This window comes from Drosophila kikkawai, chromosome 3L (genome assembly GCF_030179895.1).
Source record: "Drosophila kikkawai strain 14028-0561.14 chromosome 3L, DkikHiC1v2, whole genome shotgun sequence".
Classification (NCBI taxonomy): Eukaryota; Metazoa; Arthropoda; class Insecta; order Diptera; family Drosophilidae; genus Drosophila; species Drosophila kikkawai.
The window spans coordinates 26,958,740-26,984,004 of NC_091730.1; positions in this window are offsets into that span (position 1 = coordinate 26,958,740).

Consider the following 25,265-nt stretch of genomic DNA (forward strand, 5'->3'; position numbering starts at 1 on the left):
CGTAGTCCTACTCACTTCAGGACCATTCCCCGACGTCATCAGCGAACTAATGACAAGGGCACTTACTAAACTCAATGCATGGGCAAAAGCCTGCGGATTGGGCATAAATCCTAGTAAAACGGAACTAAAGCTCTTCACTAGAAGAACTAAGGTCCCTAGCTTCACAAAGCCAAAGATAGATGGCATAGAACTAGAGATATCACAACAGGCAAAGTATCTGGGAGTGATACTGGATGCGAAACTGTCATGGAAACAAAACATCAACGAGAGAGTCAAGAAAGCAAGCATAGCATTCTATTCCTGCAGGAAGATGTTCGGAAAGAACTGGGGCATCCACCCCAGGATAATAATATGGCTTTACACAGCGGTGGTAAGACCCATACTCACATACGGAGCACTAGTATGGTGGCCAGCATTAACTAGGGCATACAACGTACAGAAACTAACAAGGATACAGAGATCGGCATGCGCAGGAGCCACAGGAGCACTGAGATCATGCCCCGCGGCGGCGCTGAACGCCATCCTAAACATAATACCAATAGAGCATTTCATCAGGAACACTGCAGCACAAGGTGCGGTACGACTAAAGGCTAGCCAAAGCTGGAAAGACTACCACACCGGGCACTGCAGGATTCTGAACGAGATAAACTATCGGACGACAGTAGACACTGACTACAAGACAACCGAACTGCGATTCGGTAACACATACGCCACTATATACCCTACAAGGGAAGACTGGAAGAGAGGGAGAGTAACCGAACCGGACGAAGTATCACTCTACACCGACGGCTCAAAGATGAGCGACGGAGTAGGGGCCGGAATCTACGCCGAGAGCTGGAAGGTGGAGGAATATTTCCACCTCCCAGAGTCAGCGACGGTTTTCCAGGCGGAGGTTCTCGCGATACTGAAAGCTGCCGAACTTTCGCTAGACCGAGGCCTCCGGAATACCAAGGTGAGGATATACTCAGACAGCCAGGCGGCGATCAAATCCCTCGCACAAGCACGGACGAATTCAAAACTAGTGGCCAAATGTAAAGGGGCACTAAACAGACTAGCAGAAGACAACAGGGTACAAATAGCCTGGGTACCCGGACACAATGACATAGACGGAAACGAGAAAGCAGACGAGCTGGCCAGAAAAGGGTCAGAAGAACACTCAGCAGACATACAGATCTCAGACATACAGATCTCCCTGAACTCAGTCCAGACGGAAATTCATGACTATTTCAAAAAACTAGCCAGCAAGGAATGGTCGACGAAGGCAGAGCACAGAAGATCGAAACTATGCTGGCCAGAATTCAATAGGAAGAGAACCGCAGAACTGATCTCCAAGAGCAAAAAGGACATCAGGAGGATAGCGGCAACCATCACCGGCCACTGGCCTATAGGCACGCAAGCCTGTAAGATGGGTCTACCCTACAACCCACAATGCAGAAGCTGCAAGGAACCAAGCGAGCAGGAGACACCAGAGCATCTGCTGTGCCACTGCCCGGCACTCAACAAACAAAGAGCCCGACACTTCGGAGCACACCAACTCGAGTCACTAGGGGAAATTGGAAGGCAGCCAGTAGCGGCCATCCTAGCTTACCTGAATGACACGGGCTGGTACTAAGTAGGGCGCAGACAACAACAAATCGAGGGTGTGGATCAAAACGGAGCTCAGCTCTAATTGGAGGCGGCCAGGGCTGCCTCACCACTTATACCTACCTACCATGTCCTGGTTAAGACGACTTGTCAGAACGTAATGCATCTCGTACTTTTCTAACAAATAACTGTGTAGACTATTAAGGTAGGCGTTGTTGATTAAAATCTCTTTTTGGAAGGGTAGCCTACGGGAGTTTCGCACTACATCCGTGGTCATGATCTTACACATTTCGGTCAACACGTCTTTTTGAATTTTAATGTTTTTTTTCATATGGCTGCATAGAGAGAATGGAGTTGGACGTTGAAAGTTTAGAATTAAAAACATCAAACAAATCATTTAAAAGTTAAAAAAAAATCGGCAGTTTCGCAAGCATTTTCTACTTCATATCCCAACATAGCATAGCATCGCCTAATGGAGCTGGCAGTGGTATTTGAAAACATCTACGTTGCCAATTTGACCTTTTGTCTAGCGATCGGACCAACATGTATGTAGGTGTTTTTGTGTAACTTTTTACAAAATCGACACATCCAACTTAGAGCAGTGGCTCATTGCCTGTTGGACAGTCGTCTTAATCAATTTTTTTTCATTGATGACCAGTCCACGGTCGATATAGTGAGTTTTCATCGGACCAGACATACGTAAATTGCAAGTAGATACACATTTTCGAGAATTATGAACTATGAAGACATGGTCAGAAAAATGATAGTCGCATGTAAAGCACTCGAAGTAAACATGTCGCTAAAAATGCACTTCCTCGATTCGCATTTGAACTTCTTTCCGGAAAATATGGGAGACGTCAGCGACGAGCACGGTGAGAGGTTTCACCAGGATATCGCTACCATAGAAAAGAGGTACGAAGGAAAGTAAAGTCCATCAATGTTGGATGATTACTGCTTGTGATTATTAAGGGAATCTTCAAGTTCAGGGCTCAGAAAAAAAGGAAATGTAAAACCTCATATTTTGAAGTCAATAGTAAGAACAATTAATTATTTTTTTCAGTTTACTAATATATCTTATTTTATTTTCCATCGAATATAGAAATGTAGAAACAGGATGAGGGAAGTGAATGATAAATCCAGATCCCTTATTAGATCATTAAGCGCCTGTTGATCAATAAGTTTACTCGCATTCTATAGGTTGCCTTGATTTATTTGAAGTTTGACAGCAAATAGCAGTAGATAATAAAACGAAAAAAGCGGTTTTATTCGTTTATTAAATCCAATAAAATGTCCTCATGAAAACGCTTTAAACCGAAATTAAAGAATACAATGAACAATAGATTCAATGAATATTTAAAATTAGTTCCATTTAAGATTTAATTCTCAGAATTGTTTTTTCATCACAGAAATTTTGAAAATTTTGGGAGTTTCAACTTTGGTTTCGAATTCCAAAAACATGGGCAATGGTTCACGAGTGGGACTATTTTTTGAGAGTAGGTTCTACCGAAAATAATAAAGTTAAGTCCAATTATATACGCCACGTAATTCAAAATGTCGGTAAACATCGGTTTTTTGTATCCTTAGGTATACCGCGGAACCTCTAGGTGATGGAAAATAATTTTGTATGTGACTTTTACTCAGGAGCACCCAAATATCATGGAAAACTTGAAATGGTTCGTGGAAATTTCACAAAGTTTAATTTTGAGTTCCTGTGTTATTTACTAAGATCACGGGAAACTTACTCTGTCTGCGAGCTTGCATTGGCGTAGCCCAATTTTTCCACTGGTTCAGGCTTCTCCGGAACAGCATCACGGATCAGTCGCCTTCTTTTAGCAGGACTTTCTTCACTAGGTATCTTCCATTGCACATTGGGCGATTTTCCCAAAAAAGTGGCATAAAGTCAAAAAATGTATGATAGAATATTAAAAAAACCTTGTTATTTATTAATAGTAAACACTTCAGGAAGCTTAAAAAATTTTTTGTTTTTTGCTGGGTGGCAACTCTCTTTATGTGGCAGCCTCTTAAAGTCAGCTGATGGCAAGCAGCTTTCGATTGTAAAAGTTACCGCGAAAATTTTACTTCTGCAATTGATCAGTGTGCGTATGTTTTTTTGCAGTTTAATATATATATTTAGTATGGAAAACAAAGATCAAGGTATATGTAATCTGTATGTTATGGCAAAAGTACATAAATATTTGTGTTGCTGTTTTTGTCCAGTGTTGTTGTTGGTTGTATTTGAACTAAAATTTTAACAATTGTAATCGTGTTCCGTGAAGTATTTCTATATCAAGAGCAAGCCAAAGCAGGCAACTAATAATGGCAAGTTACTAACTTAAATGTCTATTTCAATTTGGTAAAAAACTCATTTCCCCGTTTTCCCCCGTTTATACAAAAAACGCACTTGTAGTTGTTGTTGCGATTACCAACAGCGAGCTTGCCGATATTTGGAACGGCAACAATCGTAACGCAAGCGCTGTAACGTCGTTTATTTTAACAAAAATAAATAAAGATGATTTGAGCATATCGCACATGAATGCAATAGAAGCCAAAGTATCAATTTTTGTAAAACATATTAAACGGTATTTACGCAAACATCACGCAGATCTGGATAAAATTAAGTCGATTTACTCAAAATGGTTTTCAAAAAGTTTTGAAATACGAATCGATATGGAGGATACCAAAAATTCATCACCTTCCAAAATAGGACGCCCAAAATTAGGGTATACAGAGGCCGGGTCAAGGCTTAGAAGGAAATGGCTCTAGAAGTTGCCATAGAAAATGACTTGTCAACTCCTTTACTTCTGCATGCAGCCTCAACATCTGCGCGAAAAAGAAAAAATAATGAAGCAGTCGGCGTGCAGCAGGAAGTCAATATAAATTAAGAATGTGTCAAACAAAGAGCCTTTAAAAATGTCAAATAATGTAGCCTTAGCCTATATATTGGAAAATGGGCTAACAAAACAACAATATATTAATACTAAGAAACTAAATAAGGCGTACGGGAACGACATATATCCTGGTTATGATGCAATAAAACAAACGAAGATGCAGTGCAGACCAACAGGAGTACAAATTACAGAATCTGTTGCAAAGGTTTCTTTGCAGGATTTGCTAAGCCATACGGCTGAACGAATTTTAATTTTACAAAAGGAAGTTTTGGAACAAATGGAAAATGTTACAGAGTGCACACCTATTGCATGTTATGGATTTGATGGGTAGACCGGTCAAAGTTCCTATAAACCGAAATTCGATTTTGATGAACCCGATTCTTCCGACAGTTCTCTATTCGTGGCAACTATGATTCCAATAAGATTAGTGGATTCTTTAAATCGTTTAATTTGGGTAAACAAAAGCCCCCAGTCTGTACGCTTCTGCAAGCCGATTAAAATTGAATACGCCAAAGAAAGCATTGCCAAAATCCAAGAAGAAAAGCATAATTTAGATATGCAAGTAGAAAACTTGCAAAATTTTAAATCACATAGCGCAAACATTTCGGTTAATTTTAAAACATATATGACATTGATTGACGGCAAGGTACTTAATGTTTTAACAAATACGAAATCTACGCAATGTTGTCCTATATGTGCTATAAATCCAAAAGCGCTTATGCACATTAATGATTTCAGTTCTAAAATTTTTAAACCTAAACCTGACTCTTTGAAATACGGCGCTAGTCCGTTACACGCCTGGATCAGGTTTATGGAATTCGTTTTAAACATATCATATCGAATCGATATTAAAACTTGGCACGTAAAAGGAGAGAATAAAAACAAAATGATATCGCGGAAGAAGGAAATCCAACAAAGAATATGGAAGGAAATGGGATTACATATTAGCATACCAAAACAGAATGGATCTGGTAACAGCAACGATACGGCGAGGCGAATCTTTGCAAATACCAAATTTTTCAGAAATTACATTGTTTGACGAGGTCCTATTAAATAAATTCCACCATTTATTAATAGCAATTTCGTGTGAATTTGCCATAAACACAAACAAATTTCGAAGTTTTTGCAACGATACATTTTTATTGTATATGCAGGCGTATCCATGGTACCCAATGTCCCCAACAGTTCACAAGATTATAGTTCACGGATCAGATATTATAGATCAGTTTGTAGTTCCTGTTGGGTGCCTGGGCGAAAATACATCAGAGGCACGCAACAAACTCTATAAAATGGACCGACGTTCCCATGCTAGAAAAAATTGCAGGCTAAATAATATAACTGACGCTTTTTTATAGATCTATTGACTCATCCGACCCTCTAATTTCAAGCTTGAATATACATAATACTCCAAAACTGCTTTAAAAAAATCACTTCCTGCAGAAGTTATTGCGTTTTTGGAAACTCCAACCTTAAATATAAGTTCATGCTATATATCTGAAGAAAATAATAATGCAAATTTTAATTTTAATAATAATAATAACATGGATAGTGAAACAGATGACGAAGAAGATTATGATAACATCAATGAATATTCGTTCGTTTTAGATGAGGAAGATTTTTAACTGCTTATTTGTAAAGTTTTTAATAATATAACTACATATATGAATAAAAATTTGTAATCTTTTTTTATTTAATATTATGTCTAAGTATAATAAAATTAAGCTTTTTATTTTGTTTCAATTTTAGTTGAACATTTTTAATTTTTTCTTAAATAAATGCACTTATTATTGGCGGCCTACACATATGCGGAAAAAAAGGAGTGACCCAATTGTCGAAAAAAAAATCCGAAATTAGAGTTAAATATAACGAACGAAAAAATTATGTCTCTAGCTTTATTTTTAGACTTTATGGCGCCAAAATCGACAAATCGCCCATAGTGCATTGTGAAGAATTAAAATGCGTATCACAAATTCTAGTATTTCCTTCAATCCTGCATTTAAGAATTTGCTCCGACGTCTTTCGCCGAAATTCACATTTAGGTATTCTTATCAAATTTGCACTAACGTTTTTGCCACAAAAATAGCAGTAAGACATTTTATTTTATTTTTTTATTAACTCAGATTGTTCATGACAAGAATAAAATGTGTACACACAATCAACTCAATCATGAACTCAATGAATAAACACGAGCAAAATAAGCCCTAAAACCCGAACATTTGGGACCCGACGCACAGTGGCCGATTTGGCAGTTCTAGCGGCAGATTAAGAATATTTTCAACTGTTAAAATTAATAAAAGTTTTATTTTCTATCGATAGTAATATAATCATATATAAAAAAAAAAATACTAAAACCGATCATAGCGATTAACTAGATCAGATGTTAACAATCAAAGTCAACATATGGTAGTACACTATTTTTCAGAGCTTATACCTCGGTTGCTTTATATTTGCGACATTTTTTTAGATTTCACCTTTTTTGAAACAAGTTCTCCATTTTCTTAAAGCTTAAGGTATGTAGAATAAGAAAATTAATGTTTTGTGACCTGTGAGTAGATGTTGTATTTGTAGTTTATGTTTAAAACCATCAATGTTTGTAGCCCCCTTTTTAAAAGCATGTTTCAGCTTCTGTAGACTAAATCTTTGTGAAGCTCATCCCGGCCCGCAAAAACTGTGTAACTGTGCTAAACTATGGTTCGTCTAGTGTGTAAATTAACCAAGATCAGCTGCCCTTACGTGCCCCTGCTAAAGTTTAGGATATTTTCAGCAAACATTACTTAAGAAATTTTCGCTTGAACCATACGAGGGTAGGCTGATAAAAAGTCGGCCTTACAAAGAAAATACGTTTTTTTTTTAATTTTTCTTTTTTATATTTCAACATAATCTCCTTTTAGACGTGTGCACTTGGACCACCGATCCTCCAGTTTCCCAATACCTTCTATAAAATAGGATTTGTCCAGGTCCTCAAAATAGGGGTTTGTTTCACAGACTACCAGTTCATTTTACTGAAATTTCTTACCCCCAAGCCATTTTTTTAAGTTTGGAAATAAATAATAGTCACAGGGTGCTAAATCTTGAGAATAGGGTGAATGGGATAGAATTTCTTAGTGCAATTCACACAATTTCGACATGGCGACAAAGCTCTTGTGAGCGGGAGCATTGTCCTGGTGAAACAAAACTTTCTTCTTCGCCATGTGCGGCCTTTTATTTCTTCAGCTCCAAATCAAATCGTCCCAAGATATTGGAATAGTATTCTCCCGTAATTGTTCTGCCTTTTTCCAGATAATCCACATGAATTACACCTCGGGAATCCCAGAAAACCGTTGCCATCACCTTATTGGCCGACAAACCGATTCTTGCCTTTTTCGGTGCCGTTTCTCCAGTTGAAATCCATTGCTTTGACTGTTCCTTACTCTCTGGTGTATGGTAATGAATCTAGGTTTCATCTAGGTTTTTATTCATATTGACGAAATGCAAAAGTGAATGCGTTAAAAGTCTCGCCAAAATTACCTGTGTTGATAAAACCGCATGAAACTTTCACAGTAATCAGCTAATAGAAAACACTAATCGAATAAAATATTTATGAATTAAAAAACAATTTTTTTCTCTGTTAGGCCGACTATTTATCAGCCCACCCTCGTACTCGCAAAAACTCTCGGTCTAACACAATGAAGGACATTTTGCACTTATTGTTGGTATCGTCGGATCCACTAATAACAAGTTTAAACAAAAGTGCGGCTAATAGTTCGAGCAAAGCAGTTTCATTTGATATTAAAGGTCAAAATCTACTTGTAGACTACATATGCAAGAAGAAAATTCCGATTCAGACTCGGAAAATTGAAATATATTTGTTTGTGGCTTTTTTTTAAATAACATTTTTAAAAACAAAATACAAACTCATTCAATGTTAAAAAAAAAATAAAAATTAAAAAAAAAAATTAAAAGTTAAAAAAAAAATTTTTAAATAAAAAATAAAAAATTAAATTAAATTAAAGGTGTAAAGTTTAATTTCTTTTTAGGTAAAGATTTGATAAAAATTTCAAACTTGGTAAATTTATCGTTACTTTTTATGAAATTCCATTTCTGCCTCTAGAACAGCCAAATCGGCCACTGTGCGACGGGACTACCTTGTATAATTCTATCATGCCCTGATCATGATACAATTATAGTAGGTAGTCTATTCGGCAGTCAAACCACTCGGGTTTTTCTTCAGTGCTTGTTCGGCTTTTGTGTTAAAAGGTTGGCTACGGACGATTTTTTTTTTACAAATTAACCTTGTGCGACATGACTGACAAACTAGGAGACTACTCCAAAATTTGTAAAACGCATTTTAAGGAAATTTCTTTCTAAACTTGGGCTATACCAATTCCAGCGCCCAAACAGAGTAGTATTATCATAAGTCTATGTATAAAGAAAAGTAATAGAAAAATATGTATATACAGAGAAGCAGAGCCTTTGAAAAAGGCTTCGGGAAACGGAAAAGGAAAATCGTGAGTTAGGTAAACAACTGAGTTGGAGATGGATTGTTGCCATTTTAGCTTATTTCAAGCTAGATTTAGCATATTTTAAAATGAAATAGCCTGAAAAATACTTAAGGGGTTTCTACAGTTGTGATGATAAAAAAATCGACTTTTTTTTATTGCATATTCTTCAAGTATATACTGTTGAGAATACTCTCACAAATCTTAATAAAATTATATTGGCAATCAATGCGCTAGGAAACCTCATAATTCCTCCCGATGCTAATATTGATATTTTGAAAGATGATTTGGAAGATTGTGCAGTTAACGACTTATGTATATATGGGGTATGCCTTTGAGAAGGAAATCAAAGACGAAAAATATTTTAGTGAAAAATATAAAATCACAGAAGATTGTAAAAACTTCATCAAGGCTTTAATTATTCAACTAGGGGAGGGGTAACCTTTAATTGGATTTTAATAAAATGATATGTATTAATCTGCAGCGTTATTTCAGACTTCCTCATAACATTGAAGTTCTAAAAAAATGGATATTTTTGCCGTTGGCAATGTGCTACATGCAAATAAAACGCTAGATAAAATTATTTCGTTGTTGGAACATTTCAAATATGAAAATATTTCGTATATCGTATCCCAATTTGGCAAAATCCACCTAATTAATTGGGGAAAAAAGGAACAGACTATAGAGTTTTTGTCAAAAGTTTTGATGTACAAGGATGCTGGCCAAAACAAAGCTTTCGAGCAACTGACGTTATTTTCTTTGCATATACATACTTTCACTGCCATGGTCGAATGCTGCGGTTGATAGGGCCAAGTGAACATCGTAAAAACAAAGTTGCGCAACAAAATGTGTTTAAAAAGCTTGAGCGCAATATTAAGAATAAGGTTTGTTTTTTAAATTTTAAATTACTTAAAATATACTAAGAATATTCTTTTAATGTTATAGATATGGACTGCGACGTCATGGCAAATGTTGCCATAACTACCAACTTCCAACGAAATACCTCGATTTAGTTCAATCATCCGCCAAATATATGGAATCTATTTTATTGTTTTCCTTGGTTAGCTTATTTTTAGCTTTTTTTTTAATTTTTAGATTATTCTAGCTTATTTTTTACTTCAATCCAGCTTTTTTTATCTCTCAGCATCTGGCAGCATTGTGGAGATGTCTCTAACCAATATTTTTACTGAGACCCAAATTCAAATTTCAAAAACTGTAAAGCGAGCCCGATTCAATTCGACGGACATTTCTGTTGTGATCTGCCTCCCGGACTTCCGGACCCCTTTGTTGTGTACACACATTGTATAGGTGGCTAGCACAAGTTCCAGTCAGCACAGGTTCTCTGGATGTTGTAATAGATCTCATGGAAAACGACGACATGCTTGAGGTGGACAAGCTATGTGTTTTGTCTATCGACGATATGAAGGTGACTGTTGGCTATTAATACGAAAATACTGTTGATGTGGTATACCAGCCAAGTAACTACGTCCAATTGGCCATGATTCGTGGGTTTAAGAAATCATGAACACAGTCAGTCTTCTTTGATTTTGACACCCAAATGAATGTGGATATCCTTAACAACATCATAAATAAGCTCTACAAAAAGGGTTATCCATCGTCTCTGATATGGGCCCTGGAAATCAAAAGCTATGGCGATAGTTCGGCATATCAGAAAGTAAGTAAAATTACAAGTACAAATAATACAATTGAAAAATAATCTTTTTTTAAACAAAAACCTGGTTTAGCCATCCAGCCCAATGCTAACCTAAACATATAAGTGTTTGCGGATATACCCCACTTTATAAAGTCGGTTCGTAACCACTATATCGACACCGAATAAGATTGGCCAAGGCGACAGTCCAGCAAGCAATTGGCCACTGCTCACAGTCCGTTGTGTCGGTGATGTTTAAAATTACGGAAAACCATCTTAATGTCAGCTCCCTCGGAAAACAAAAGGTAAAATTGACCACTCAATTGATTTCCAACACCACAGCGAGTTCCATAAGACGATGCTACGCGTTGGGATACGATATAGAGAACGCAAGCGATACCGCGGACCTCTTTAAAGTTCTCAATAGTTGGTTCGATGTTTTCAATTCGAAATTATCAACATCAAACACCATCGAAACAACACACCCCTATGGAAAACAAATAGACATACAAAGAGGAGTTTTAGCTAAAATGTCCTAAATAATGCGTACAAACATATGTGACTGCCCTTTCAAAAAGAAATTTTAGTTAACAACGCTTCTCTTGATGCTCTACTTGCAAATTTGACGGCAAAGCACAAGATGAATTATATCCTTGCAAGTCGTCTTAACCAAGACATTGTCGAAAATTTCTTTGGTGCAATGCGGGCAAGGGGCGGACAGTATGATACTTCAATTTAAGTATAGACTAAGAAAATACATTATACCTGTAACGAAATTAAAGCTATAACCAAGAATTATATTTCACTAATGCAGTGAAATGTTTTGCTCTACACTCATACAATTTTTTACTTAAAATCGCCTTAAAAAGCCCGTAGATTTAGAAATTCGCCATTAAAATGTCTTTAAAAGGTAAGTCGCCCTGAATTTGAGAAAATGTTGCCCTAAAATTAGGAAAGATATTTTCTTAAATCTAGGGCGATTTTTCCTAAATGAAGAAACATTTTCTTGTTTATAAGGCGATATGTCCTAAATATGGGACAAATTTTCCTCAAATTGAAGGTGAATTTTTTCTTACATTTAGAAAGATATTTCTTGAATGTAGAAAAATTGAAGGTAATACTGGCATGACACTGTCGCATTAATTAGAGACTTCATTAAAGATTTGACAGCGCTATAGCGTTTTATCCAAGTGCGAGCAAGACGACTATATGGCGCTCTAATGCATTAGAATAATGCATTAGCTACTTCATTGGCGCGATAATCGATAGATCTACATAAAAATACTAGATACTCGATAACAAAATACGGGTTTAATGAAGAAAATTGTAATTGAAAAATGTATTAGCCAGTTCATTGACAGTATGGTCTCACAATGAGAATTTTATTTTTATATAATTTCGCTGGTTTTTTGAACTGAAAAAAATATTAGAAAATTAGGAAACATAATATGTTTTGCGGTGGCAAGGTTCTTGCGGTGTAAAATTAATTAAAATTTTTTTTGGTAATAATTAAAAAAATTTTAAGCATCATATGTTAAAAACACAAATTTAAAGGATTCTGCATTTATTTATGCAAGAATACTTCGACGAGGAATTCAGAAATTCATAGTAATACGCCGCGAATGGCGGCCGTTTTTTTTTTGTTTACCTTTTCCGGTCGGTGTGACCGTAGTCGTATTACCAAAATAATCCAAGCAAAATTCAAGCAAAATTACACATATAGTTGACTCTTTCAAGGTTCTAATGAAGTAGCTAATTAATGAAAACTGCATTACAGTATTATATGGGCATAAGTGAGGGAAAGTGCAATTTTATGTTGTTGCTGCTGCATTTGTACATAAGCAATAATAATATTCTTTTTGCTGTAAAAAATAATTGTTAATAACTATTAAAAATAATAATATTTTGGGTTGTTGTATTTCCACAAAAATAATATTATTGTTTATTAACAAAGGCGGCCAAAATGCTAACACTTTTGGTATTGCGAAAGAGACTTGCTCTTGCTAAGTGTTGGCCGGCCACCGCCACCTCAATCCAGAGATGTTTGAACCAGTTGGGAATTATATGCGCACTCGTGCGCTCCAAATTCTAGGGCGAATTTCACGAAAAGTGGACCAGCAAAACAATTTTTTTTAAGGTGATTTTCCTAAAATCCAGAAAAATAATTTTATGAGTGTATGTTTTAGCAATGCTTATCGTGTTTGTTGTTCCCTTTAATTACGCAGCCATACAAAAAAAAATTGGCTTCCCATATGAGACACAGCCTTAATTAATTTCATCAGACCAAAATTCCTTAGAATAGATGGATCTCATTGCGGAACACGATTATTTTTTTTTTTTGGTAGCATTATTATTTACTTATATTTCGTATTTCTAAGAATACTGAATTGTTATCCGGAAATGGAAACGTAGAAGAAAATGATACGGATACGGATACTAAAAGGGACGAAAATGACAAAGAAAACTAACCTGACGATTTTATAATTGATATTCCAAATAGCGCAAAGGGAGCTCACAATTTAGACGAGTTAACAGAGGATGAGTTGGAGTATATAGCGGGCTATATAATAAAAAAATTGCACCTATCAAATGAGTTAGCCGAAAGTGGGACATTCTCTTATGTGGATGAAGTATCTCACGGAGGGCTTATGAAACCTTCTGTACTGTTCGAAGAACAAATTAAAAGTTTTGAAGTCATATTTTTAAGTTTGGCCAATGACACTTAAAATAACAAAAATGGGAAAGAAACATGTATAAAAGCAGCCGAAAATGTAATTAGTTTACCTATAAAATCATTTTATTTTAAGATTAGAATATATTTAAGGAAAGAAAAACAACGACTTAGAGTACTAGGCTTAACATTGAAATAAAAAAAATTAACCAAATATTGAACAATTTTATTTTAACTTTTATTCCGCTAGATGACTCATAGTGGTAGTGTTGCCAACTTTGACTGAAATAGCGATTAAAAAAAGCAAAAAAAATTGGAAAAAGTGAAAAAAATCTGTTTTTGAAAACACTTATTTGTTGGTTTTAGTTCAACTAACTAGTTTGATTATTGTGTTAAATCAATAATGTCATCAATTTCTGCAGTCTGGTCCTGGCTTTCATAGCATAATCCTGTTCCAATCCACGGTATACATAGGTGTAGCAGCACTTCTGCAGTCTGCGCAAGCCATATCTGTAAGTTCGCAATAAAATATGATATTTATATTTAAAGTAACAGTAATTTGTTTCGCAATTTTGACTTTACAAGATTAACTTGGCTAAATACGCGCTCCACTTCGGCGTTAGACCAAGGCAATGACAGTATATCCAACGCAACGTTGGCCAGCTCTGCAAATGTGTTGTTGCCTCCGGAGTCCTTATAGGTATTTACCTCAGTCCAGAATTTGAAAGTGTTTTCTATATTTTCCCATTTTACCAGATGAATTTTCTTGTATTTTCTTTGCAAGCGTGACTTACCGACAGTTGTATCGAGTGGCAGACGCACTTTATTAAAATTAAGGATGGTGCTTCCCGTTTTAGCTCGGTATAAACACTCTTATTTGTGCCTATCATCACATTTGCGTTGTCAGTGCCACTGCCTATTAATTTTTATACCCTTGCAGGGTATTATAATTTCAGTCAGAAGTTTGCAACGCAGTGAAGGAGACCTTTCCGACCCTATAAAGTATATATATTCTTGATCAGCATCAACAGCCGAGTCGATCTAGCCATGTCCGTCTGTCCGTCTGTCTGTCTGTCCGTCTGTCCGTCTGTCTGTCTGTCCGTCTGTCCGTCTGTCTGTCTGTCTGTTTCTACGCAAACTAGTCCCTCAGTTTTAAAGCTATCTGAATGAAACTTTGCATATAGTCTTCTATATGCTCTCACTGCTATATATGTCGGAACGGGCCGGATCGGACGACTATATCATATAGCTGCCATACAAATGTTCGATATATTTGTAGAAAAAAAATTATAACTTGGCTGTTTTTCAATATTTTTGCATCATTTTTGAGATATAGCCATTTTATATTATTCCAGAATTTTGGTAAAAATTTTATGAAAATCGGACGACTATATGATATAGCTGCCATAGGAACGATCGAGAAATTAATAGAAATAAAATTATAGCTTCGTTGTTTTTCAACGCATTTTTATTTACTCTGAGATATACGTTTTTTTTATTATTCTAGAATTTTGGTATAAATTTCATAAAAATCGGACAACTATATCTTATAGCTGCCATAGAAGCGATCGGTAAATGTATAAAATATATAAAGCTGAGAATGTAAAACTGTAACTGTCAAACTGTAAACATAATAAGTATAGGTAAAATGTAATGAAACTCTGTTTTGTGAGTGTTTTCAGCATTTAAATCTATAAAATAAACATCAAAACCAATCTGCAAGGGTATACAAACTTCGGCGTGCCGAAGTTAGCTTCCTTTCTTGTTTTATATCAAGCTTGCGATCCTTTATTTCAGTTTTTAAGGGGGGATATACATGTAAACCAAATTTTTTTGGGCAAATTTTTTTTTTGGTTTAAAAAATAGTTTATTACTTAAAGAATATACTGTGTAAGTTTCAATATCGAATTCCAACTTAAAGTGCCTCAAATCAAGTATGCACGCAAGGTTCACAAGTGTTAACGTGGGCGCATCAAAAACTTTAATCGTCTTTTTCTCAACTTCTAATTTTGGCATTTCTACCTATGCTATGGACACGATTCAGAAAAAACTACGTAACATATCGCAGTGAATCAAAAAGTATTATGATCAGATTGAAATTATCTTCTATTTGAACCTACATGGTTGTTATAAAACTGAGTATTACTATTTTTTAAGAGGGTGGGAAGTGAAAACTGATCACCTGAAAATGGCCTTTTTTCCTTCAAATCAAAATTTAATTTTTTTGTCTTGATTTCTTTTTAGTTTTTAGGTTCAAATAGAAGATACAGGTGTAATGAATACAAAAAAATTTAGTTTACGGATTTTGGACAGGAATTACGAGCTCTATCGTGTCCATAGCACGGCAACTCAAAGCTCGAGGCGCTACGGCCTATGTTCCATAAATCCGCCATTTTGTAAAATATTGCTTATAACTAATTTTTTTTATCATCTCTGATTCTACTTTTAACTATATCCAAAGTTTCACGACGATTGCTTGACTATTTCTTATAAAAAAAAATTCACGAAAAATGACCAAATTTTGACCGCTTACATGTATATCCCCCCTTAAGGCCGCAACAATGCTGGATGCGTTTCCATGCTCTAGGAAAAAGGGTTTAAAAATGTCAAAAGAAACTTTTCATGTTGACGCGAAAAGTAATTGATGGCAACCCCTACATAAGTATGTCGATTCTTGGCCGCGATCCATTTTCGAGCGGAGTGAGTTTCGACTTTCTTGGCTGACGATCGCTGAAGACTGCCCGATCGTTCCGCCTAAGAACTGCTTCGAACCACACACGGCGACAGCGACGCTGCCGCCTCGCTATAACGATTCCTGTGAAAAAGGGAACTAACAGCGCAGCTGTGTCGCGCCACAACGAACGAAGAGGACCAATCAAAGAAGAGAACCAAGAATGCCAAAGTTCCGCGAATGACAAACGTTCCAGGAACTAGCATTCTGCATACGCTGGTATACGAATTGTATATCCATTCGCCGACACGGCCATACTGACTCTAACACGACCTCGTGTATAATTAACTGAACGTTTCTCTTTTGCCCCCTTTTCATTCATTTATTTATTTATTCTTTTATTTATTAACTTAAACAAATATTTCGAGTAACTTATTCATATTTACCTTTACTAACTAATGTCAACTTATCACACTTTCTTAAAATAAAACTTTAGCATAAACATTACCATTCTGTTTGGGTTTCTTTAATACATCAGGTCTTCAAAAATTATGTTTCATGTTCACACATACAGATTTCTTTTTTTCTTTTTTTTTAATCCAATTCTCTAACTCAATTCGATATTCCAAATATCTAATGCACCACACGCCATGATCAAAACAAACATCAGCTTATTTTGCACTTGTGCTTACATTAATATTACATTATCTCATTATCGTCCACTCAGGCCACGATACTGTCTCTTTACATTCTCTTTTCAAACATTTCGTTTTTGTGCTTACATCCAAATACTCTGCCATTTCCTTTGTCCAGCAGTACAACATATCTTTGCCACCCTTATTGGGGCACTTCTCTTTCATCAGTAACTTCAACATTTTCAACATTCTCAATATTCTCATTATTTTCATTATCATAGTCATCAAACACATTCAGCTCTTCGGGTACTTCCCCTTCTGGTAACTTTCTTAAGTCTTCATGCGCATACTTATAAGTTCGTTTACTGGTTAATGACTTTAAAACGTACCTATCACCCTCTAATACCTCTGTTATTTCGAAGGGCCCCTTGAATTTTGGACTCAACTTAGTTTGATGCCTTTCCTCGTTTTTTAGTAAAACAAAATCTCCAACATTGTGTCTACGTACTTTCGCCTTACTTTTATCAAACCGTTCTTTATCATACACTGCAGTAGATACAACATTCAACAATTTGAGTACTTTGCCAACAATGAATTTAGTTTTATTTTATTTTCTCCATCAAGTTCTGTTGGCTCACTACCAGTACACAAATTAATTATTTTGGCTCTTGAAATCGTAAATTTGTCTAATGAAATGACAATATCAAAACCCTGTTTTAGTATTTCGCGTCCAATGACGATATCGTTTTGCATGTGATCGTCGCCTATTACATAAAACCAAATCTCAATGTAATTATTATCAATTTTTACGTTACTTAGAACTTGTACAGTACTACATATTCCATTACTTCCAATGCCTCTTAACATAACAATATTATTCAATCTTTTACCAGAAAACTTTGTACTTAGCTTTTCTTTTATCAGTGAGCATTCCGATCCGGAATCAAAAGTGACTTCAAAAATGTGGCCTCTATGGTTCATGCTCCCTTTAGGTACTGCAACGCTGCACTGCTCCACTCGCTTTTCCCGGTTGAATGTCTTGTTCTTCTCAGCTTCCTTCTTTGTACACTGGGTGGATATGTGACCCAAGTCTCCGCACTTGTAGCAAGTAACATTTGCTTTGTCACGTCGATGTTCATCGTGTCTGCCATGTCGCTCCTTGTCATTCGCCTGGTGATTTTGCTGTTGCTTCTTCAGTTTGCATTCAAACATTTTGTGGCCTAATTTTCCACAAAAATGGCACTCTATCGAGGATTGCTTTTGCCTTTTTGGATAGCCTTCAGATTGCTGCTCAACAAATCCACTTTTTCTTTTATTGAATGTGAACGCTTTTAATTCTGACTGTAGATCGCCTCGGGTTCGAACATTTGATGTGAAACTCAAACGCTGCAAGCGATTATCAAAACTTGCCAGCACAGCAAGAGTCACGGATACGGCAATTTCTTCTTTTTCCATTTCGCGCCAATTCGTCGTTAACTCGGTTATCATGCGGCTGGCGTGCACTGCGAGACACTCGCCATCAGTCGGACGCTTTGTTAAAATATTTAGGAACATAGCGGCTGGTGTTTCTATTGTATCAAAACGTTGTATGAACAATTCCTTGAACTCGAGCCAGGTTATATCAGCATAGCACACTTGGGATAGCCATTGCGAAGCGCTACCCTCCAATGATGAGCTTAAAGCCACGACCAACGCACTGCCTTTTAAGGTATTTTCTTTTAAAATTATTTCCACAGTTGAACACCACGATGAGGCGATGGCGCCTGCTTTGTCTGGATTGAATTTTGGTAGTTGCACCGATTTTCTTTGTTCTGCATCAGGATTTGTTGTTTTAATTGCTCGCACAAGTTCGATTAAATTTTGATTTTGAAGTTCCATGATAGCACGCCAAGGTCCATTAGGTTGAGGACCCGATCCCACTTCTTATGTCGATTCTTGGCCGCGATCCATTTTCGAGCGGAGTGAGTTTCGACTTTCTTGGCTGACGATCGCTGAAGACTGCCCGATCGTTCCGCCTAAGAACTGCTTCGAACCACACACGGCGACAGCGACGCTGCCGCCTCGCTATAACGATTCCTGTGAAAAAGGGAACTAACAGCGCAGCTGTGTCGCGCCACAACGAACGAAGAGGACCAATCAAAGAAGAGAACCAAGAATGCCAAAGTTCCGCGAATGACAAACGTTCCAGGAACTAGCATTCTGCATACGCTGGTATACGAATTGTATATCCATTCGCCGACAAGTACATATAGAATTACATAAAAACCATTTAAACTATGTTATATGAAACGTAAAAAAATATACATATACAAATGAGTCATACAGACCTAAAATTTTGGTAAACCCAACGTCAGTTGACTCATCTATTTGGAGACTAAACTTTGAGTCCCCAATATCGGCTCTCAACTCTTCCGAGAAATGCACTCCCAACACATTTTTTATGATGTTTGTGCATTTGGTTCTATGCAGTCTTATTTGACTCGCACTGTCACTGTCGAAATATTTAGTGCATAAGTTGCCCAAGTGATCTACTTGGGCAAACGATTAATGCTCCGCGATAAACAAACAGGGCTCTGCTTCTTGCTCCATTGTTTTAACTGGAAGCGTAACAAAATCCAATTTGTTTGTTTGCTGATGTCCTCCTGCAGCACTTTTGTGCTTTTTGGTTAGGGGGGATATATGTACATGTAAACGGTCAAAACGTAGGCATTTTTCGTGAATTTTTTATTGTAGGAAATAGTAAAGCAATCTTCGTGAAACTTTTGGAATAGTTAAAAGTAGCACCGGGGATGATAAAAAAATGTTGTTATGAACAATATTTTACAAAATGGCGGACCAATGGGAAATATTCCGCACTTTGCTGTTTTTCAACATTTTTGCACCATTTTTTAGATATGGCCATTTTATATTATTTCAGAATTTTGGTAAAAATTTAATGAAAATCGGACGACTATATGATATAGCTGCCATAGGAACGATCGAGAAATAAATAGAAATAAAATTATAGGTTCGTTGTTTTTCAACGCATTTTTATTAACTCTGAGATATAAGCTTTTTTTATTATTCTAGAATTTTGGTATAAATTTCATAAAAATCGGACAGCTATATCATTTTCCTTTCTTGTTTGTGATTCACTCCGATATGTTACATAGTTTATTGTGAATCTTGTCCATAGCATAGGCACACAGATAAAAAAGTAGAACGAAAAAATCAAGAAAAATATATATAATATATTCACCGCGGTGACCTAAAATTTTTAAGTACGATTCGGGGTTAGACGGTCAAGTTAATCCCGTTTCGGGATTAAATGTCAAATTAAGCCTACAAATTCTTGAATCAATCCCGTTACGGGATTAAAATGACAAAATGAGCGTACAAATTATTGAATTAATCTCATTTCGGGATTATAGAGGCATAATAAGCCTAAATTCAAGCCTTAAGCTTAGTACTCTGACGACGAAAATCCGCTGTCTAAATTAAGACAGCGTCCAAACTCCATATAAAAATACGGTGTCGAAAAAGGAAGAAGAACTTTTTGTCGTTTTTGCTGGTACTCTGACGACGAAAATGATACCTGCGAAAATTGAATGGCGTTGCCAGATCAAGAGAGTAAACAGCTGATATCGTGCTGTATAAAGAATTCATTTCATTTATTCATACACCCTTAATGGAGGGAAACTTAAAGGAAAAAAGTGGCATTGATAGGGGCTGTCAAATATTTGTTTACAAACAGCTGTCCAGTGTGACCGAAGAAAATCCTTAATCGCCATAAAAGGTACACTTTCATGGCGTTGCATGGCTTTTCCTTATTTTTTTTGGACACACTGGTTCGGTAACCAATTAAACAGCGATTCCGCTGTCTTAATTTAGACAGCGGATTTTTGGTTTTTGTAGGATGAAATTTCAATTTTTCGAGATTTCTTAGGGGGAGAGCCAAATTTTCATCTGGCAACACTGACATTGATGTTTCCACTCTAGCAAAAATTACAAGAAGTAAAGACGTGCGTGAAGTAATAAAAAGAAAATGAGTGAAATTAGCCAACCAGCTCGGTTGCTAAATTTATTAAAACACTTTCATATGGAACATGTGTACGAAATTATTACTATTCGTACTACGAATATCTAATCGGTAAGTATATAAACAAATAAAAACATATTATGTGGACCCTGTAGAGGGTCTTGTGCTTATGTATGTTTGTTTTGCTATACGTCCGATATACAGTGAGTCACAAAAGTATTCGTTGCAAAGGAGGTCTTGAGGAAAATGTCAACTTTCACTAGCTAAAAGCTTCAAAATGTGAAAAAATGGATTACTATCCCAAAGATGTATATTTTGTTTAGCATATGACAAAAAAAAACTTAGAGAAAACTTTTTCAAAAACAAGCTACAGACAAATATATAAAACTAAATCGATTTTTATGCTCACAAAAGTATTCGTTTCTGAGATTTTTTTTTAATTATTTTTTCTTTTTTTCATGGGTTAGTGCAATTTTTTTCAGTATTCTGGTTGGGAATACATTTTAAAATTTAATTCATGGAAAACACAACATTTAAGCGTCATTGTGGGTCGTAATCAATTACAAAATGCCGAATAGTACGGAGTCAAAACATTTTCCAGAAGAAAATTACTTTACACCTACACAATGAGGGTTGATCCTTAAAATATATTTCTGGTATGTTTGATAATAGTCCTCTAACCATAATAAGCGTGGTTTTTCTACTGAAATCAAGAAATTTCCTGGAAAATAAGCCGCGTTTTGGCCGAATATAGTAATTGAAAATCAGAGAAGATAGAACAATTCTTAAAAAAAAACAGGAAAGACATACATTTATAGGCTGCAAAAATTAACACCGCCATGACCACATCCTAAGGAACAAATGTATCCACTTAAACTATCGGAACAGTTCCTAGAAGCCATGATGAGGATGGTAGAAGCCCTAAAATAAAATCCTTGTTTTCACCTATCAATATGCCGAAGCTATTTTCTTTGATAAAGCGTATTTGAACCAAATTTTAGAGTATTCAGGGCAAGTAATATTAAGTAAAAAAGGTTTTCAATGTTTAGGGATCGGATTGCGAAGGGATAGTTTGCCGCAAGCCCGGAAAAGCCCTTAAGTTAAAAAATTATACAGCAACAGTAAAGCACGGCAGAGTTTCTGTTCTAGTTTAGGGTGTCTGTCTGCCCCAGGAGTTGGAAATATGTTTTTTTTTAGACAGGATAATAATTGCTGATATATATTTAAATATATTATGGTGTATTTTACTCTCTAGTGGCACCCTAATGTGTCCAGAACCCGACAAGTTCAATTTCCACCAGTACAATAGCGCCGAACAAACGACTTTTAAAGTCAAGATGTGGGTGTTGTACTATGAAACCAGACTAAAACTCCTTCACAGAGCCCAGACGTTAGCCCTACTGAAAATCTATGACACCATCTTAAGCTAAAATTCCAGGAACAGCGGATTTCTGCCGAAAAAGGAACTTAATGATATAATGCGGAGGAAATGGTCGAATATATCCTGAAAGAGGTGCCCAAAATGGGTAGAGCCAATGCAAGGACGATTATAAGCTATTAAATAAAACAAAGGATTGCACATAATATATAACACAATAAAAAAATAATAAATATTTAATGGCGAAACAAAAAAAAAAACGAATACTTTTGTGACATGAAATTTTGTAGTTCAAATGAATTTCTTAGAAAAAAACAGCAATGAAGCTAGTTTTTTAACAACTTTTTGTTGTTTTCCTATTGTTTAATATCTGAGTAACATAAAAAAAAACTAAAGTGATAAATTTGATACTTAATCATTAAAAAAATAACATAATTATTCGTCGGGAACCTTGCAACGAATACTTTTGTGACTCACTGTATGTTGTAGAGGCATTCATTCTAAATAAAAGGCAATTTGTTTCAATGTGCACAAATCCGCACAATTTTTTTTGGATTAATATCGGTGCCAAATGGAAAATATGCAATGGAAACAAGAACTATTTTGAAAAATAGAATAAAAATTGGCTGCAAAGCGGAATGTAGCTCTATATTGGCGATTCAAATGAAGTTGAGAAACAACATATTAGACGCCCAAAATTGACTTATTCTGCTAAAGGAGAAGAAGCGCAAAGAAAAGAGGCAGCAGCTCTATCTAAGTCACATAGAAGCAACGTACCCTTGCTAATTCAAACAGCGAATAAAGCTGCCCAAACTCAGGGGCTCTTTGATCTTGCCGTAGTCCTTAATATTCTTGCGAATAGACCCGAAAAGGCAAAAGATATAAGGCCTATTCAAGCATCAAAGGACGAGGCATTAGCCATATTATTAGATCAAGGCTTAACAAAGGAGCAGTATTGCGCTATTAGGGAGGGTGCAAAAAAACAGAACTGCCGACATTTACCCTCTGTATAAAGATGTAGTCGAACAAAAAAAGGCGTTGCAAACCTCCCAATATCTTTATTAGCGAAACTGTAGCGAAGGTGCCTCTGCAAGATCTTATAAATCATACAGCTACTCGAATTGTTGCGCTTCAAGAGGACGTCATAATTAATACAATGGAAAAGTAGGAGACCGATTTTTTATCAGTTGAATTAATATTTAGATATGGATTTGATGGTAGTACTGGTCGGTTCAACTACAACCAGGCATATACTGATAAAAGACCTTTTGGTTCAGATGCATGCCTATTTGCCACAACCGTAATGCCTCTTCGATTAATTGATGCTTCGGGATATGTACTATGAAATAATCGAACACCGCAGTCAACAAGATTTTGCCGCCCGTTGAAATTGGAGTTTTTAAAAGAAACAACAGAAGCCATCTTAAAAGAGGACCTTGATATTAAGGAAGAATTAATCAGCTTGTACCATGCAAAATAATATTAAACAATAGACAGTATATTTATATAAGGTTCCAGCTACATTTGACTGTCATAGATGGAAAGGTTCTTAATGCACTAACAAACACAAAATCGTTCCAAGCGTGTCCCATATGTAATGCAACGCCTAAAAACTTCCTTGCAAACAAAAACTTTAAGTGGCTCGAGTTTGTACCACTCTTGAATAATTTAAAACACGGAATTAGTCCCCTTCATAGCTGGATAAGATGTTTTGAATTTGTCTTGCATGCCAGTTATAAATTAACTTTAAAAAAATGGCGAGTGACAACATCGGTGGACAAAAAAACTATAGCTGCCCGAAAGAAAGAAATTCAGCACATGTTTTGGGAGAGGCTAGGTTTAAAGGTTGATAGGCCAAATTAAATGGATCAGGCAATTCAAACAATAGAAACACGGCACGGCGAGCATTTACCAACTTCGAAATTTTTTTTCGGAAATTAAAGGGATAGATCAACAAATAATTCTAAGCTTGAGAGCCATATTAATATGCTTGTCATGCCAACTGCCAACAGATTTTGAAAAATTTGAAAACTGACGAATTAATTGTGCATTGTTATCCATGGCTTCCGATGACAGCCACTGTTCACAAAATAATTGCCCATTCGAGACAGATTATGGGAAATGCTGTACTTCCCGTCGGCTATTTTGGCGAAGAAGCGTCGATAGCTCGGAACAAATTGTATAAGGCAGATAGATGCTGTTATTTCTTCAACAAACCTTATGAAGCGAATATGAAAGCACTTCCTGCAGAATTTATTAGCCTCTTTTTCTTTAGTTGTTAATTTTATAGTTTTTAAGACCCTGCATAGTACTTTTTCTCAAACCGAGACCGGTAGGTCGCTCTTAAAGTCAGCTTCAAAAAACAATTGTTTGACCCCGCAGGAGAGAGATTGGGTTATTAACACAATAGATGTAGAACTTAAAATGTAAGAATTTACACTTTTGTTAAATGAAGTGTTGTATTTATTTCCACCAGAAGAGCCAATGCAGGTAAGGTAGCTGGTTTTTAATTTGTATTAGGCCTTTTTTTATATGAAACTAAATTAGTGTCTTTGTTGTTCCAAATTATTATATGTTTTTTGTAATTATATAGGATTATTATTTCATTCCACGTTCGAAGAAAGGCAATCCAAGTGGAAAACTATACAATAAATATAAAAATTATCGGGCTAAGCGTCTTAAGGTCAAAGATACTTAAAACTGAGATGAATCCGCTGCTGCTTCACTCAAGGCTTTTCTGAATAGGGACTGCTCAGATTGGGCCGACGCACAGCCTTTTCTCATTTAGCGTTGCAAAAATCATATCTTTTGAACCAAATAAGGTAATCGAATAATTTAAACGGCATTGGACAGGTAGTTGTTGTAAAATGTATATATGTACTGCATAATGTACCACGCCCACAAATACGCCTTTTTAAAGGGTATCAAAGTGAAAAAATATTTTTTTTTTCAATGAAAACAATTTTTAAAAAATGTTTTTTTATTTAATTTTTTATGTTTATTTTTATGTATTTGCTCAAATAAAAATAATTTGAAAACTAAAAAAAAAAAAATTTTTAATTTAAAGTGTAACCGCATCGCGCTACTGTTAGTATATTTCTTGGAATGTATGAAATTGTGTTGGTATATTTTAACCTGAGTTGTTTCGGTTTTTTGCTTCGCAATGCCAGAGTCGCATCTGGACGCAGCCGATCTAAACGGATTCTTTTTCAGGAAAGATACACGCAGTGCGTAGTTATAGTGTAGTTGCCGGCTCTGGGCAGCTTCAGAAGTTATAGACTACTTCAGCCA